General features: G+C 37.5%; 1 pseudogene across 1 annotated transcript in view; it reads right to left on the bottom strand.

Moving 5' to 3' along the window:
* Positions 1-12,388, bottom strand: part of LOC311077972 (adhesion G protein-coupled receptor E3-like) — a 67,511-nt pseudogene extending 55,123 nt beyond the window's left edge. Inside the window, exon 1 of the transcript in view lies at positions 12,220-12,388. The product of the transcript in view is annotated as an adhesion G protein-coupled receptor E3-like (transcript). The remainder of the gene's footprint in view (positions 1-12,219) is intronic.
* Between the last annotated feature and the right edge of the window lie 387 nt (positions 12,389-12,775).

Genomic DNA, 12,775 nt, shown 5'->3' with positions numbered 1-12,775 from the left:
GTAATATACCGTAGAAAATAAAACTAGCCTACAGGAATATACTGTGAATTAACATTGCTCAAAATCGACACTCAGAGGCTGTTTTCCAAATCACACCCTATACCCTCATTCACTATTCCCTACATTAGTTCACTAATATAGTCCACTTGAATGAAAAGAAGTGAGTGAATTGAGAAACTGATGAACACCTGATAAGCAGAATCACTGAAGGACAGAGAAACAAGAACAGAAAAAAGAGAAACACAAGAACTACAACTGACTTCCAGCCACACTGAGTGTGAAACCAGTTTACAAACCAGTTTACGATTATTTCTTTCATACATGTACAAAAGTTCTTGTTGAGAATTAACAGAGATTTAGTTATTAATAAAATTTGTTGTCACCATGATGGAGATCAGTATTTGCTTTAGTTGGTCTCTTGTCCCTTGACTTCTTACCATTCATCTCTCTCTCTGACTGCTGTAACAGTGAGTTTATAAAACACATTTGTTATGGCAAGAAAGAGTCAAGAGGAAGATGATCAGGTGTTTTTATTTTTTTGTGATGATGTCACAATCATTCTGGACATGCCTGATTTTCAGATTTTTCCTGTATATAGTCATTGAAATTATAGTTATCTCATGTTTAGCATATATCTGTGAATCTACTAAATGAAATCAATATTTCTGTAATCAGGTCTTCTGAAGAATATTGTAATCATATAGTGCATTCAATTTTATTTTACTCCTGCTTGACTCAGACCCACACAGACATCAACAATCAGCATATGAATCTCAACAATGGTGAAAAGTTTCATGTCGCAATGCATGCTGGGTTCCAGGATAATATAAAACTCCCAGCATGCACTGCTGCATGAATAATAATAATAATAAAAAAGAAATATTGCCACCATTGTTGAGATTCATGTGCTAAATTGTGATATCTCTGTGTTTCTAAAACACAGTGTAGCTCTGTTTCTCTGGTTTATGCATCATGTGTTAAAAAAAAAAGAGTGATTGTATCTTATTGCTGCGTTTTCACAGTGGTGCTAATGTAACACTTTACTTGAGGATTAAACTCTGAATAAGTGAGAATGAATTCCTTAGTGATTGAACAGACAATATGATGATTTTGTCATCATAATAACTGCAGTCATTCATAAACTGTGTGTGCGCAAGTGTGACTTGCAAAAACACAGCTCAAGCAGCAAAAGAAAAACTAATGTTTTAGCATCAGCATCCCAACTAAAGCAAGCACTGATCTCTATAATGGTAACTTCAAACCAAACATTTTCAATTAAACATCTCAATAACAACTTCTGTAGATGTATGACAGAAATAAAGTCATACTGGTTAATAATAAGTGTAATAATGTGTAATGGCTGGAAGTCAGTCGTAGTTATTGTGTTTCTCTATTTTCTGTTCTTGTGTTTCTCTTTTCTTCAGTGATTCTGCTTACAATCACTTACATATTCCCTTAATTATCTCACTGCATCATTACTTTTTACTCGTAGTGTGGATTTCCCTGAGGGGTTGAAAGGGTTAACTGTGTAAGATAAAAAAGACACACCCACAAAATGTATTTTAACAGTAATAAACTGTAAGTTATAAAACAGGTTTATACTGGCAACACTGTTGCCAGTAGTTTACTGTAAAATTATTTTTTTGGGTCACCATTGTGCAGAAGAGTAGAGCCTGTGCTTCAGTCCAGGAGAAGATCTACAAGCATTGATGATTTGCTGCATGTTGCTTTATTTAACAGGCGGTGACTGTGTAGTTGCTGATCCAGTGGAAATCTTTTTATGTACAATAGTTTTTTAGTGGTCTCAAATAAAAGAAGTTCACAGTAATACTTTACTCACATTATTAATGCATTATACATTTTAGTTAATACATTTAAATGACAGTTGGTCAATTTAAGGCAGTCGGTTTCTGTAAGTGTAATTAGTTAACTATAATTTAGTGCATTTTTACAGAAACAAACTAGATTACAGTAAAGAACTGTACAATTAACAGTATTTTACTGGCAACAGTGTTGCCAGTATTTTACTGTAAAAAAAACCGGTAAGGTCTAACAGTGTACTCAATACTCTCCGGTCTCCTCAGATCTCCTAGATTGACTTCTGGGAAGAACTTCTTGAGTTGCTCAGGTTTGATGACTCTGTGGATGTTGGCAATTTCATTCAAACCATAGCAGATAAGCTCATGAGCTCTTTCCGTGCCTATGGGCGTTTTGACCCTCACTCTGAGGAGATATCTTTTGGTTTTAACCTTCATGGCCATTCCTCCGACTCCATGAACGACTAAAGTGATGTTTTCACTTCGAAGATTTAGTCTCCTGGCAGCTTTGTGGGTGATGTAATTTGTGTCCGATGCCAAGTCGATCAGGGTTCCAATTCTTTGTCCTGCATTGGCAGTTACCTCGAGCAGCATTAGAATAACTGGCAATTCTTCTACTGCACTTGACTCAGTCACAGTCACTCCAAGCTGATTCTTTCCAACACAGTTTGTTTTCCCAGTAATGTTGGTGAATGCTTTCTTGAATTTCTCCACCATCTCTGGGGAGAGCTTAGATACAAATTCCTCCTGCTCCTCTGTAAGCTTATGTCTTCTCACATTGGATTGTCTTCTGTCTGTGTCACTCCTCCTGAAACCTCCCTTCAGGCAAAGAAAGAAATTATGGTCTTTTTTACAGTCTCTGTTCCTGCACAGGTAAGTGTCTTTACATTCATCATCTTCTCCATGACAGACCAAACACCTCTTGCAGGCCCCCAGCTTTTCTACAGCATCCAACTTTTCCACAGGCTTCAGTTCTTTGAAACGCTTGCAAAAGAAGATCTTTTCTCTATGCTTTTCATCTCCACAGACAACACAGCCGCCTTTCCTTGTGGAACGTGTGGACGCATATCTTCTTTCCATACAAGCATATTTCTTTTCTGGCTTTTCACTCATCGACAGCTGCTCTAATTTTTCAAGAATTTCCTCCTGTGTTTTCAGGAATTTAAGAAGGTTCTCAAAGTGATTGTTCGGTGTGACATTATTCCTCGGGTTAACCATGTAGACAAGCCAGTCTCGCTTGATATTGTCAGTAGGGCTGTGCGATATATATCGTGAGATTGTTATGCGCATCTCGTCAGTAAAGCCGGTTCCTTGATTAGTAGTAAATCGCCATCACCTGCTTTCAGATGGAGCGGCATTTACTACAAAGAGCCGTAGTTAACTGACAAGCTGAGCCAAATCACATCAATATCGCGGACGTATCGCCAGCGATATTTAATGCGATATGGCTCAGCTTGTCAGTTAACTACGGCTCTTTGTACACAGCAAACACTCCTGTCTTAAATTAACACTCCTGGGAGTGTATGAGTCCACACTCAAGAGTGTTGAAGTTAATGATATAATTAAGTGATTAATTTAGTGATGATTGAACGTTATTGAAGACACCTGATGTTAACAAGCAGAATCACTGAAGGAGAAAATCTCAAATTGTAAGTTACCGTTATGACGATCAATGGTTGCTTTAGTTGGACTCTTGACCCATATATTATTAACTTTAGATTTTGTTTGTCTGTTGTTTCTTAATTATAATCACCAGTTGAACAAAGAAAAAAGTGATCTGATGGTATTGGTTATATTATGACAATCATCATTTGAACTTGATCACTGAACTCATTAAAATCCTTCTTTCTGACTTCGATTTATGTTGTTGGTTACAGCATAACTGTGAATCTGCATAAATGCCCAGAATTTTTGATATAATATAAAGGATTTCTTAAAAGTTGTTTTAAAAAAATCATTATTTTAGGCACACACAGATGTCAAGATTCAGTCTATGCATCTCAACAATGGTGAGGAGCAGAATATTCAATTAGGAAAAGTAAATTACAAAGACAATTCAGATCATAATTTATTCATACCGCAATGCATGATGGGAGCCATTATTGAGTTGTGATTGGTGGCAGCCACTGCAACATGCTTTATTATTGTCACCATTGTTGAGATTCACAGGCTGATTATTGATGTCTGTGTTTTAAATGAATTTATTTGAATGTCTTTTGATCAGAACAATATTTATTAAATATTTAGAATTATAAGTAAAATACTGATAATCATAGGCTGAAGAATCACTAAACTGCTGCTAACAAGTTAAATCAAACTATCTCAATAAGTTTCCTTTTTGAGATCACAGCATGATTATGTCAAAACATAACCAACACTATAAGATAACACTTTACTTTGTTCATTTAACTGTTATAAATCAATAACAGCAGACGAACAACAGTAAATATTAAAGTAAACATATAATGGTCTAGAGCCCAACTAAAGCAAACACCCATCACCTTAATGGTAACTTACAATTTGTGATTTTCTCCGTCAGTGATTCTGCTTGTTAACATCAGGTGTCTTCAATAATGCTCAATCATCACTAAATTAATCACTTAATTATCTCCTCAGCCCTAAATGCCGCTCCATCTGAAAGCAGGTGATGGTGATTTACTACTAATCAAGGAACCGGCTTTACTGACGAGATGCGCATAACAATCTCACGATATATATCGCACAGCCCTAATTGTCAGGTAACTTGCTTTCTATGGATTTAATCACTAGAGGGTTGTTGATGGCTCCTGTGTTTCCAAGCTCTGTGAGGTCATCCAGGGCCTTCTCTATAATTTGGATCATCTCGATAACTTTTCTAGGCTGATTTGCTCTTAAAACAGGAACTTTCTCCAAATCCTCAATTATCTCCAAGGCTATTGTAGACTTGTTCCCATACCTGTTCTCAAGCACCCTGAACATGTCCTCCGCAGTATTATAACTAGACAAACGTAGGTCTCTGCACATTCTCTCATCTACACTGTCAAGGAGTTGGATCTTCTTTACTTCGACTGAGCCTGTCGGTTCCCCCTGCTTTTGTAGACTCTCCCAGTCTCTTCTCCATCGATGGAAATTCCTTTTATACCCACTGAACCTGGGTAAACAGGTCGGTTTTATTCTCAGTGTTGGCTGTGGAGCTGGCACGGGCGTCTGCGGCACTCTCCTTCCATCTTTCTCCTCTTCTGCCATTCTTTGCGCTGTGAGAAATTCTGCCCTCCTTGCTTCAAGGCTTTTGCTGAATGCTTTCAGGTCTTTTACTCTGCCTTCCAGCCTTTCTTTTTCTGCTACTGGAATCCACATCTCCCACTCTGCTAGGCTTGAGACTGTATCTTGCACTTGTGCCTTCGCACCATCCCACCGTAGCTCGTAGCCATCTCTATTTACAGCGGTAACAGGTATTTGAGCAATTCCATCACAGGCTGTCTCGGCTTCTTTAATTGCAGACTTCACCTCGTTCTCCCCGTATCTAGGCCATAGGTTTGACTGGATCACCTCCCTGACCTCATCCAATCGTACTTCGCATTCTTGGAACGTCTTCTCAAGTTCAGTCTGCTGCTGCTTGCTCAGGTCAGCTTCTTCACCCTCATCGGTTTCAGCTTCAATGTCTGCCAGAAGGCCAGCCCTGTATTCATCATTTGTCTCACTGACCTTCCTCGCCTCCGACGTGAGCTTCTTGAACTCCTCTCGCAGTTCGCTCTCAGTCATGTGTTTTGCTCCTCTGCTAAGGAAGTTTGCTTGCTTGGTAAAAGCGCTCTTAGCCAAAGTTCTTTCTTGCTTCAGCTCCTTCACTGTTTTCCCAAGAGCTTCCTTCGCCATCTTGAGATGTGAGCCAATCCTCCTCTTTTCGACGACAGCTTTCCTGACTTCAGGCCGTTAATCCTTTTGTCTTCACTGCCACGTTGGTTATCAACTGTCAAGTTGTCTAGGTGTTATAATAAGTCCAGCTCTGCCCAAACTTGAAAACGGCTTGCTCAACACATGAAGGATGCAAAGGGACAACTCAATTCCTTTTAATGCTTTATTTTTCTTCCAGATGGTTTTGATGCAATTGGTTGATTATGTTGAAACAGTTGAATTAAGTAGTTGAAATGAATTGAATGACATAGAATTAAGGACTAAGGAATGAGGAATAGGTTGATAACCTTAAAACAGAAAACAAACATGCATTACTTTACACAATAAACAATGCATGACACAGCAACAAAGTATGCCTTTGAATAAAGTAAATGTTTAAACATCTCAACTTAATCTAGCACACATCACTGCCACATTATCTGCAGTCAGGAAATATTCACAACAAAAGGAGTCACCACTCCTACCAGAATTAAACATGGAATTTGTGCTAAGCACTGAATGCAACAGTAAATTATTCCAAATATTACATACCAGTTGCGTCTCTAGTGTTGAACAATGAGCTGTTCTTTCTTGTTTGTAGGTTGAGGACTGAAGTAAAAGCTAACCCCAAACATTTTATACCCATGCTTATCTGCCAGGTGCGCAGGTAAAAGCAGTCCCTCCAGAAATGCTGGCTCAACTGTCAGTTCCACTCGTGTGTTTGGAAAATTCTGCCCTCTTCAGGCCTGGAGTTTTTTAAAGGAAAAGCTGCCATTGTACTAATTTTGTGTGTTCTGTTCTTTGACGCAACAATTTCTAATAAAGTGAGTTGAACAGACCACGAAGAAGTCTTCTGACCTATGGATTGTGAGTATGAAAATTCAGATGCTTATGATTTAGGACACACTGTTAGACCTTACCAGGTTTTTTTTACAGTAAAATACTGGCAACACTGTTGTATATACTGTTAATTGTACAGTTCTTTACTGTAATCTACAGTATGTTACTGTAAAAATGCACTAAATTAAAACTCGAGTTAACTAATTCCACTTGCAGAAACCGACTGCCTTAAATTGACCAACTGTCATTTAAATGTATTAACTAAGATGTATAATGCATAAATAATGTGAACAAAGAATTTGAGACCACTAAAAAACGATTGCACGTAAAAGATTCCACTGGACCAGCAACTACACAGTCACCGCCTGTTAAATAAAGCAACATGCAGCAAATCATCAATGTTTGTAGATCTTCTCCTGGACTGAAGCACAGGCTCTACTCTTCTGCACAATGGTGACCCAAAAAAATAGTGTTGCCAGTATAAACCTGTTTTATAACTTACAGTTTATTACTGTTAAAATACATTTTGTGGGTGTGACTTTTTATCTTACACTGTTAACCCTTTCAACCCCACAGGAAAATCCACACTACAAAGAGAAAAAGTACATTGACACAGTGTTGCAGTGAGATAATTAAGTGAATATGTTGAATAATAAGTTAATAAGTGAAATAAGTTATTGTTGAGCATTAGTGATGAACACCTGCTGTTAACAAGCAGAATCACTGAAGGAAAGTGGAACAGAAAATAGAGAAACACTATAACTACAACTGACTTCCAGCCATTACACATTATTACACTTATTATTAACCAGTATGACTTTATTTCTGTCATACAGAAGTTGTTATTAAGATGTTTAATTGAAAATGTTTGGTTTGAAGTTACCATGATGGAGATCAGTGTTTGCTTTAGTTGGGCTCCTGACCCTTGACTTTTTAACATTAGTTTTTCACTGGCTGATTGAACTGTGTTTTTATGGTTTGTGAATGATTGTGGTTATGTTGATTATAATAAAAAAAATCATTGTATAGCCTGTTCATTCACTAAATCTCTTTCAGTATTTAATCCTGTATCAAAAGTGTTACATTACCACCAGTGTGAAACTACAGTAATAAGTTATGATGATAATTTTTATTAACACATAATACACAGCCTAAAAAAGAAACAGAGCTACAATATCTTGTAGAAACACAGAGATATCAAAATCTGCATATGCCTCTCATCAATGGTGGCAATCATTTATTTTTATTTATTTATTCATGCAGGAGTGCATGCTGGGAGTTTTATACTAATCTGGAACCCAGCATGCATTGCGACATTAAACTTTTTATTGTCACCATTGTTAAGAGTCATGTGCTGATTGTTGATGTCTGTGTGTGTCTGAGTTCAGCAGGAGATAAAAATGTTTTAAATCGCTACATTATTTCAATATTCTTCAGAATAACTGATTACAGGAACATTGCTGTATTTCACATTATAGATTTACAGATATGATTAATATGAAATACCCATAAATCCAAAGCTTATACACTGGTTAAGATCAGAGAATCAGACATGTCCAGGATGATTACGTAATCATCACAACAGTCAAAAACACCTAATGTGTTTTATAAACTCATAGTTAAAGCAGTCAGAGAAAAAACTGATATAATAAAGTCAACGGTTCAAGAACCCAACTAAAACAAATACTGATCTCCATCATGGTGATAATAACTTTATTATTTTAAATAAAACATCAACAACTAAATATCGGTTAAAGGCACAATATATATATTTTTTTTTTAGTTGTGTACTTACATTATCCCGACTGTTTCCAACAACTTTCAAACCAGGAGAAATTTTAATTTAATTCGAAGACACGGCATGTTTCTTTATTTCCGTTTTGTCACAGTCAATGCCGTCATATCCGCGTTCTCCCTGGTTTCCGCTTGTACTGCCATGGTAACCAGAGCTATAAACCAGAGCCGCCTGATAGTAACCAAGGCGACAGACGTGGACAATGTAGTTCGCAATGTCTATTTGCACGCTGTTGTTGTTTCGTTCAAACATTATGGACCATGGCAAGCAGACTTTGGATAAAAAAAGGAGAACTAAAACGAGAATTAATATCGGCGCGGTGTTTTCGAGATGCCGAGAGCTCCCATAGACAGTATATAAACGAGAGCTCCACGTCCGAGACTTCGACCGCTCGTACATGTACTTTATTAAACAGGTGAGCACATTTACATAAAACTAATCAATGTTATATAGTTCAACAATGATAAAATGTTAGAATATGATCTGTATGTTATTCTAATGTTGATCTAGTTTACTGCTAGTCTCATACAAACAAACACATACATTTCAACACATTTAAATGCAGTTTAGTGTGCTAGTGTAATGTTAGACCAAGTGAAACAGTGCTGCGTTACCTCACAAGTTTAATTTGTCTAATAAACTGACCTGTGAGTAGTAATTCTGCACTTGCAGTTCGGTAGAATGAAATGTCCATATTCCTTTTATATACGCGGGACTCGCGTCGCGTGTGGAGCTGATAGCTGTCTCTTAGCAATCCCGAACTGCTTCATATCACAGTCATGATAAAAACATCGATGTATTCAGTCATCCATAAACATTATTAGATCGGTCGGCTTGAAGTTGACGACAAGATCCATACTGTAGTTCTTAGCAAATGTTGCGTCATCAAACTACGCCTTTGTTATTGTAAAGAGGTTAGCGACCCCTAGTGGAGAAAAAAATCCATACTGTCCGTTTAATTCTCAACAATAACTTGTGTACGAAAAAAATAATGTTAAACTGGTTTGTAAACTGGTTTCACACTCAGTGTTGCTGGAAGTCAGTTGTAGTTTTTGTGTTTCTCTTTTTTCTGTTCTTGTTTCTCTGTCCTTCAGTGATTCTGCTTATCAGGTGTTCATCAGTGTCTCAATTCACTCACTTCTTTTCATTCACTCTGTCAAGTGGACTATATTAGTGAACTAATGTAGGGAATAGTGAATGAGGGTATAGGGTGTGATTAGGAAAACAGCCTCTGAGTGTCAACTTTGAGCGCTGTTAATTTACAGTATATTCCTGTAGGCTAGTTTTATTTTCTATGGTATATTACTGTTTTAATGGAAAATGGTATGATATTGTCAGAATTTGGCCTTTTTTTACATCAAGGGTTAACAGTGCACATTTCACTTTACCTAACCTGAGAATAATCAAAATCAGGTTAAAGGTGTCTAGAAATATGCAGCATAAAACAATAAACACATTTCATGGAGTGTTCAAATCATATTGTTTGTTACTTGGTTCGTTTGATCTGTGAAACTTCAGCGTTCAGATTTTTCAAGGTCAGGATCAGATTGATGATGATGCAGATGAAGAGAATCATGTTTAACTGCACAGTAAGAGAAACAACAGTAATTAATCTTTAATCACTGTTTTCCTTTTAATACAAAGTCATGAGAAATGTGCTTACTGCTAGTATGACGCAAACAGGTCCCAGAAAACTCCAATTAAAACCTTTATCTGTTTTAATCCAGCACCTGTTTAGAGGAAGATACAGACACACACACAAAAAAAATCAATGAACAAACATGAAGGATGAAGGTGTTGATCTCTGAGTCATTCAAACTAAACTCACTCTTCACTTCCGTAGCCTTTGTGATCCACCCCAGCAGACACGGCCACCGCAACCAGAGCAACCGTATATCCAATCACACACAGGAATCCACTGCTAAGCACCTCCCTCTTTTTGGAGCTGATCTGTGATAGGTTCTTCACACAGATGAAGAGCAGCACAGCTTCAATGAACATCCACACAAAGCCAGAGAGAAAGAGGAAGTGCAGCACACCTGATATCACGGCACACAACACCTGGAGATCATGAGAGACGGTTATGATGATTCTCAGTGAGACTGTGCTGAGCTGTAGGGCTCCTTCATCATTCTCACCTGATGAGGGCTTATGCGGCTCAGGAACTGTTGTGTGAGCAGGAACAGAAGTTGAGCCAACAGAAGACTCACACAGATGTTGATTCGAGCCACATTATTCACTCCAGGACTCCACTGACAAAGGGCAAAGGTCAACAGGGCCAAACTGAAGAACACCAGCCCCACGATCACACACACCAAATTCAACAGGTCCAGCTTTGAGTCGCTCTGAGAAAACATGTCAGAGTACATGAGTGCCAAATCTGTGCTGTTCTTCAATGCTCACTATAAATGTTCTCGTACCTCTGATGGGCGGCTGATTTGCATGATGAGAGCGAATGTGGACAGATGAACACAGGAACACACAGTGTAGCTGCTGTTGGTCTTTAAAACAGAACAGCCATCTACAATCCACTCGCTGATATTCCAGTACACACAGGACAGAGAACCGTTGGGGTCAAACTCCTGCAGAAAGAAGAAAGAACATGCAGAAAATATAACACTGAATATTAGATGTTTTCAGATGTTCATCAGTTCTCAGGTTGGACAAAAACACATTTCAGTCTCTCACTCTGATGTGTTTGAGGGTGAAGTTGACTGGTTTGGTGAGTTTAGTGTTGGTGGTTTTGGGAAGAGTAGCTGAGATCACAGTGGACATCATGGTTTTAATCGTGTCATTTGATGTGTTGAAGAAGTCTGGCTTCAGTAGATTCTCCATTGTGTTATAACTCATGAAAGCCACAGCAGCTGATCCTGTGTGACAGAAACAGAAGAAACTTGTATTCAACACAATAAAAACCTTTATTTAAATGTGGTTTAGTGATATATCTTCTAAAAATGTTTTATTAAAAATGTTGTATTAAAACACATCTCACATACTTGTTTCATTGTTGTTCTTGGCGATCCCAATGAGATCGATGTCCACAGAAGAATTTGTCGTGTCAAGTCGAGGGATTTTATCTAAGGTGACATTGGGTCCAACCATGAAGACTTCAACCTCTGATTTAGAAAATAAGCAGTTATGTTTTGTTTTTTGTTTTTATTAAAGTTGATTCAATTTGCACAAATGTGCAAAAAACAAAACAATAAAAAGACTAAAATAAAATAACTATTTCATCTAATTACTAGTTTGAACTAATCAGTTTACTTTGTACACAGCAAAATCCCTAGAGTTAAATTAAGTCAATCTGGTAATGCTGTTTGAGTTGTTTAACCCTCCTCTGCTGAGATTTTGTCAGAACGTCTTCTTTTATCTTCAGTTGATTCATCTTAGGGTACGTTTACACGACAACGATATGCTTAAAAATCAGAAGTGTTTCCTTTGAGTTTTCAAAACTTTACATTTACAGGCACCCAAACTGATTTGTTATCGTGGAAACGAACGGCCAAAAGTTTTACGTTTTTAGTTGAAAACGGTGTCGTGTAAACAGACCCTAAGGCTGTGGCTGAAGCGGGTGTTCATCACTAATGCTCAATCATCTCTTAATTAATCACTTAATTAAGACATTAACTTTAACACTTTAAATACTCTTTAGATTGGGACGTACTCTGAGCAGTGCTGATTTAACACTGGGGATTTTGCTGTGTGCCTGTAACGTTGTAGTAATCATGAAGACATTGATTAGCTTGTTCAGGTGTGTTTGATTAGGGTTGGAGCTAAACTCCAGGAAAGTGGATCTCGTGGTCCAGAGTTGAGAACCCCTGCTCTAAACTATATAAACTCCCTGATATCATATATAATCTCAGTTTCATCATCAATAATAACAGTTTCTCCACTCACCAACAGCAGCAAGAGTAAAGCTGACACTGTCATTTGTGTCTGTCGGTTTCACCAATGTAGAGATGAGTTTCTCACTGGCATTTAACACACGGTTCCCATAGTAGGCTAGTTCAGCTGAGCTGAGTGATGATGAAGACTCTAAAAACTTTCCTGAAGCGTTGAAGACCATATTCAAAATATTGATCACATCCTAATTTATTGATCAGAAAAATACAATTACTGTACATGTAAATATTAAGAAACCCAATTAATCAGACCTGCGATGACAATCATGTAACTGACAATTACATTTGATTTGATTATTTTATATATATATAAAAAAAATCTCTTGAACACTTACAGTCAAAGGAAGCACTTGAGCTGCAATGTTATCGATCTGCTCAAGAAGATTTTGTAGGCATTCAGTCAGAATCTGAAATCAATGAGAATTTGATGATGTGTGAGCGATGACTTTAACCGAGTATGGTGAGGATGGACAGTGTTTGTATCCAAACTAACAAACTTTTGTCACAGAAGTACTGTAATAAAAGTTTAAGTTTGTAAAAGAAGTAATGAG

Source organism: Abramis brama, assembly GCF_963993115.1.
Source record: "Abramis brama genome assembly, chromosome: 2".
Taxonomy (NCBI): domain Eukaryota; kingdom Metazoa; phylum Chordata; class Actinopteri; order Cypriniformes; family Leuciscidae; genus Abramis; species Abramis brama.
Note: the sequence above shows the minus strand (reverse complement) of the source record. Positions and strands in the feature narration are given on the sequence as shown.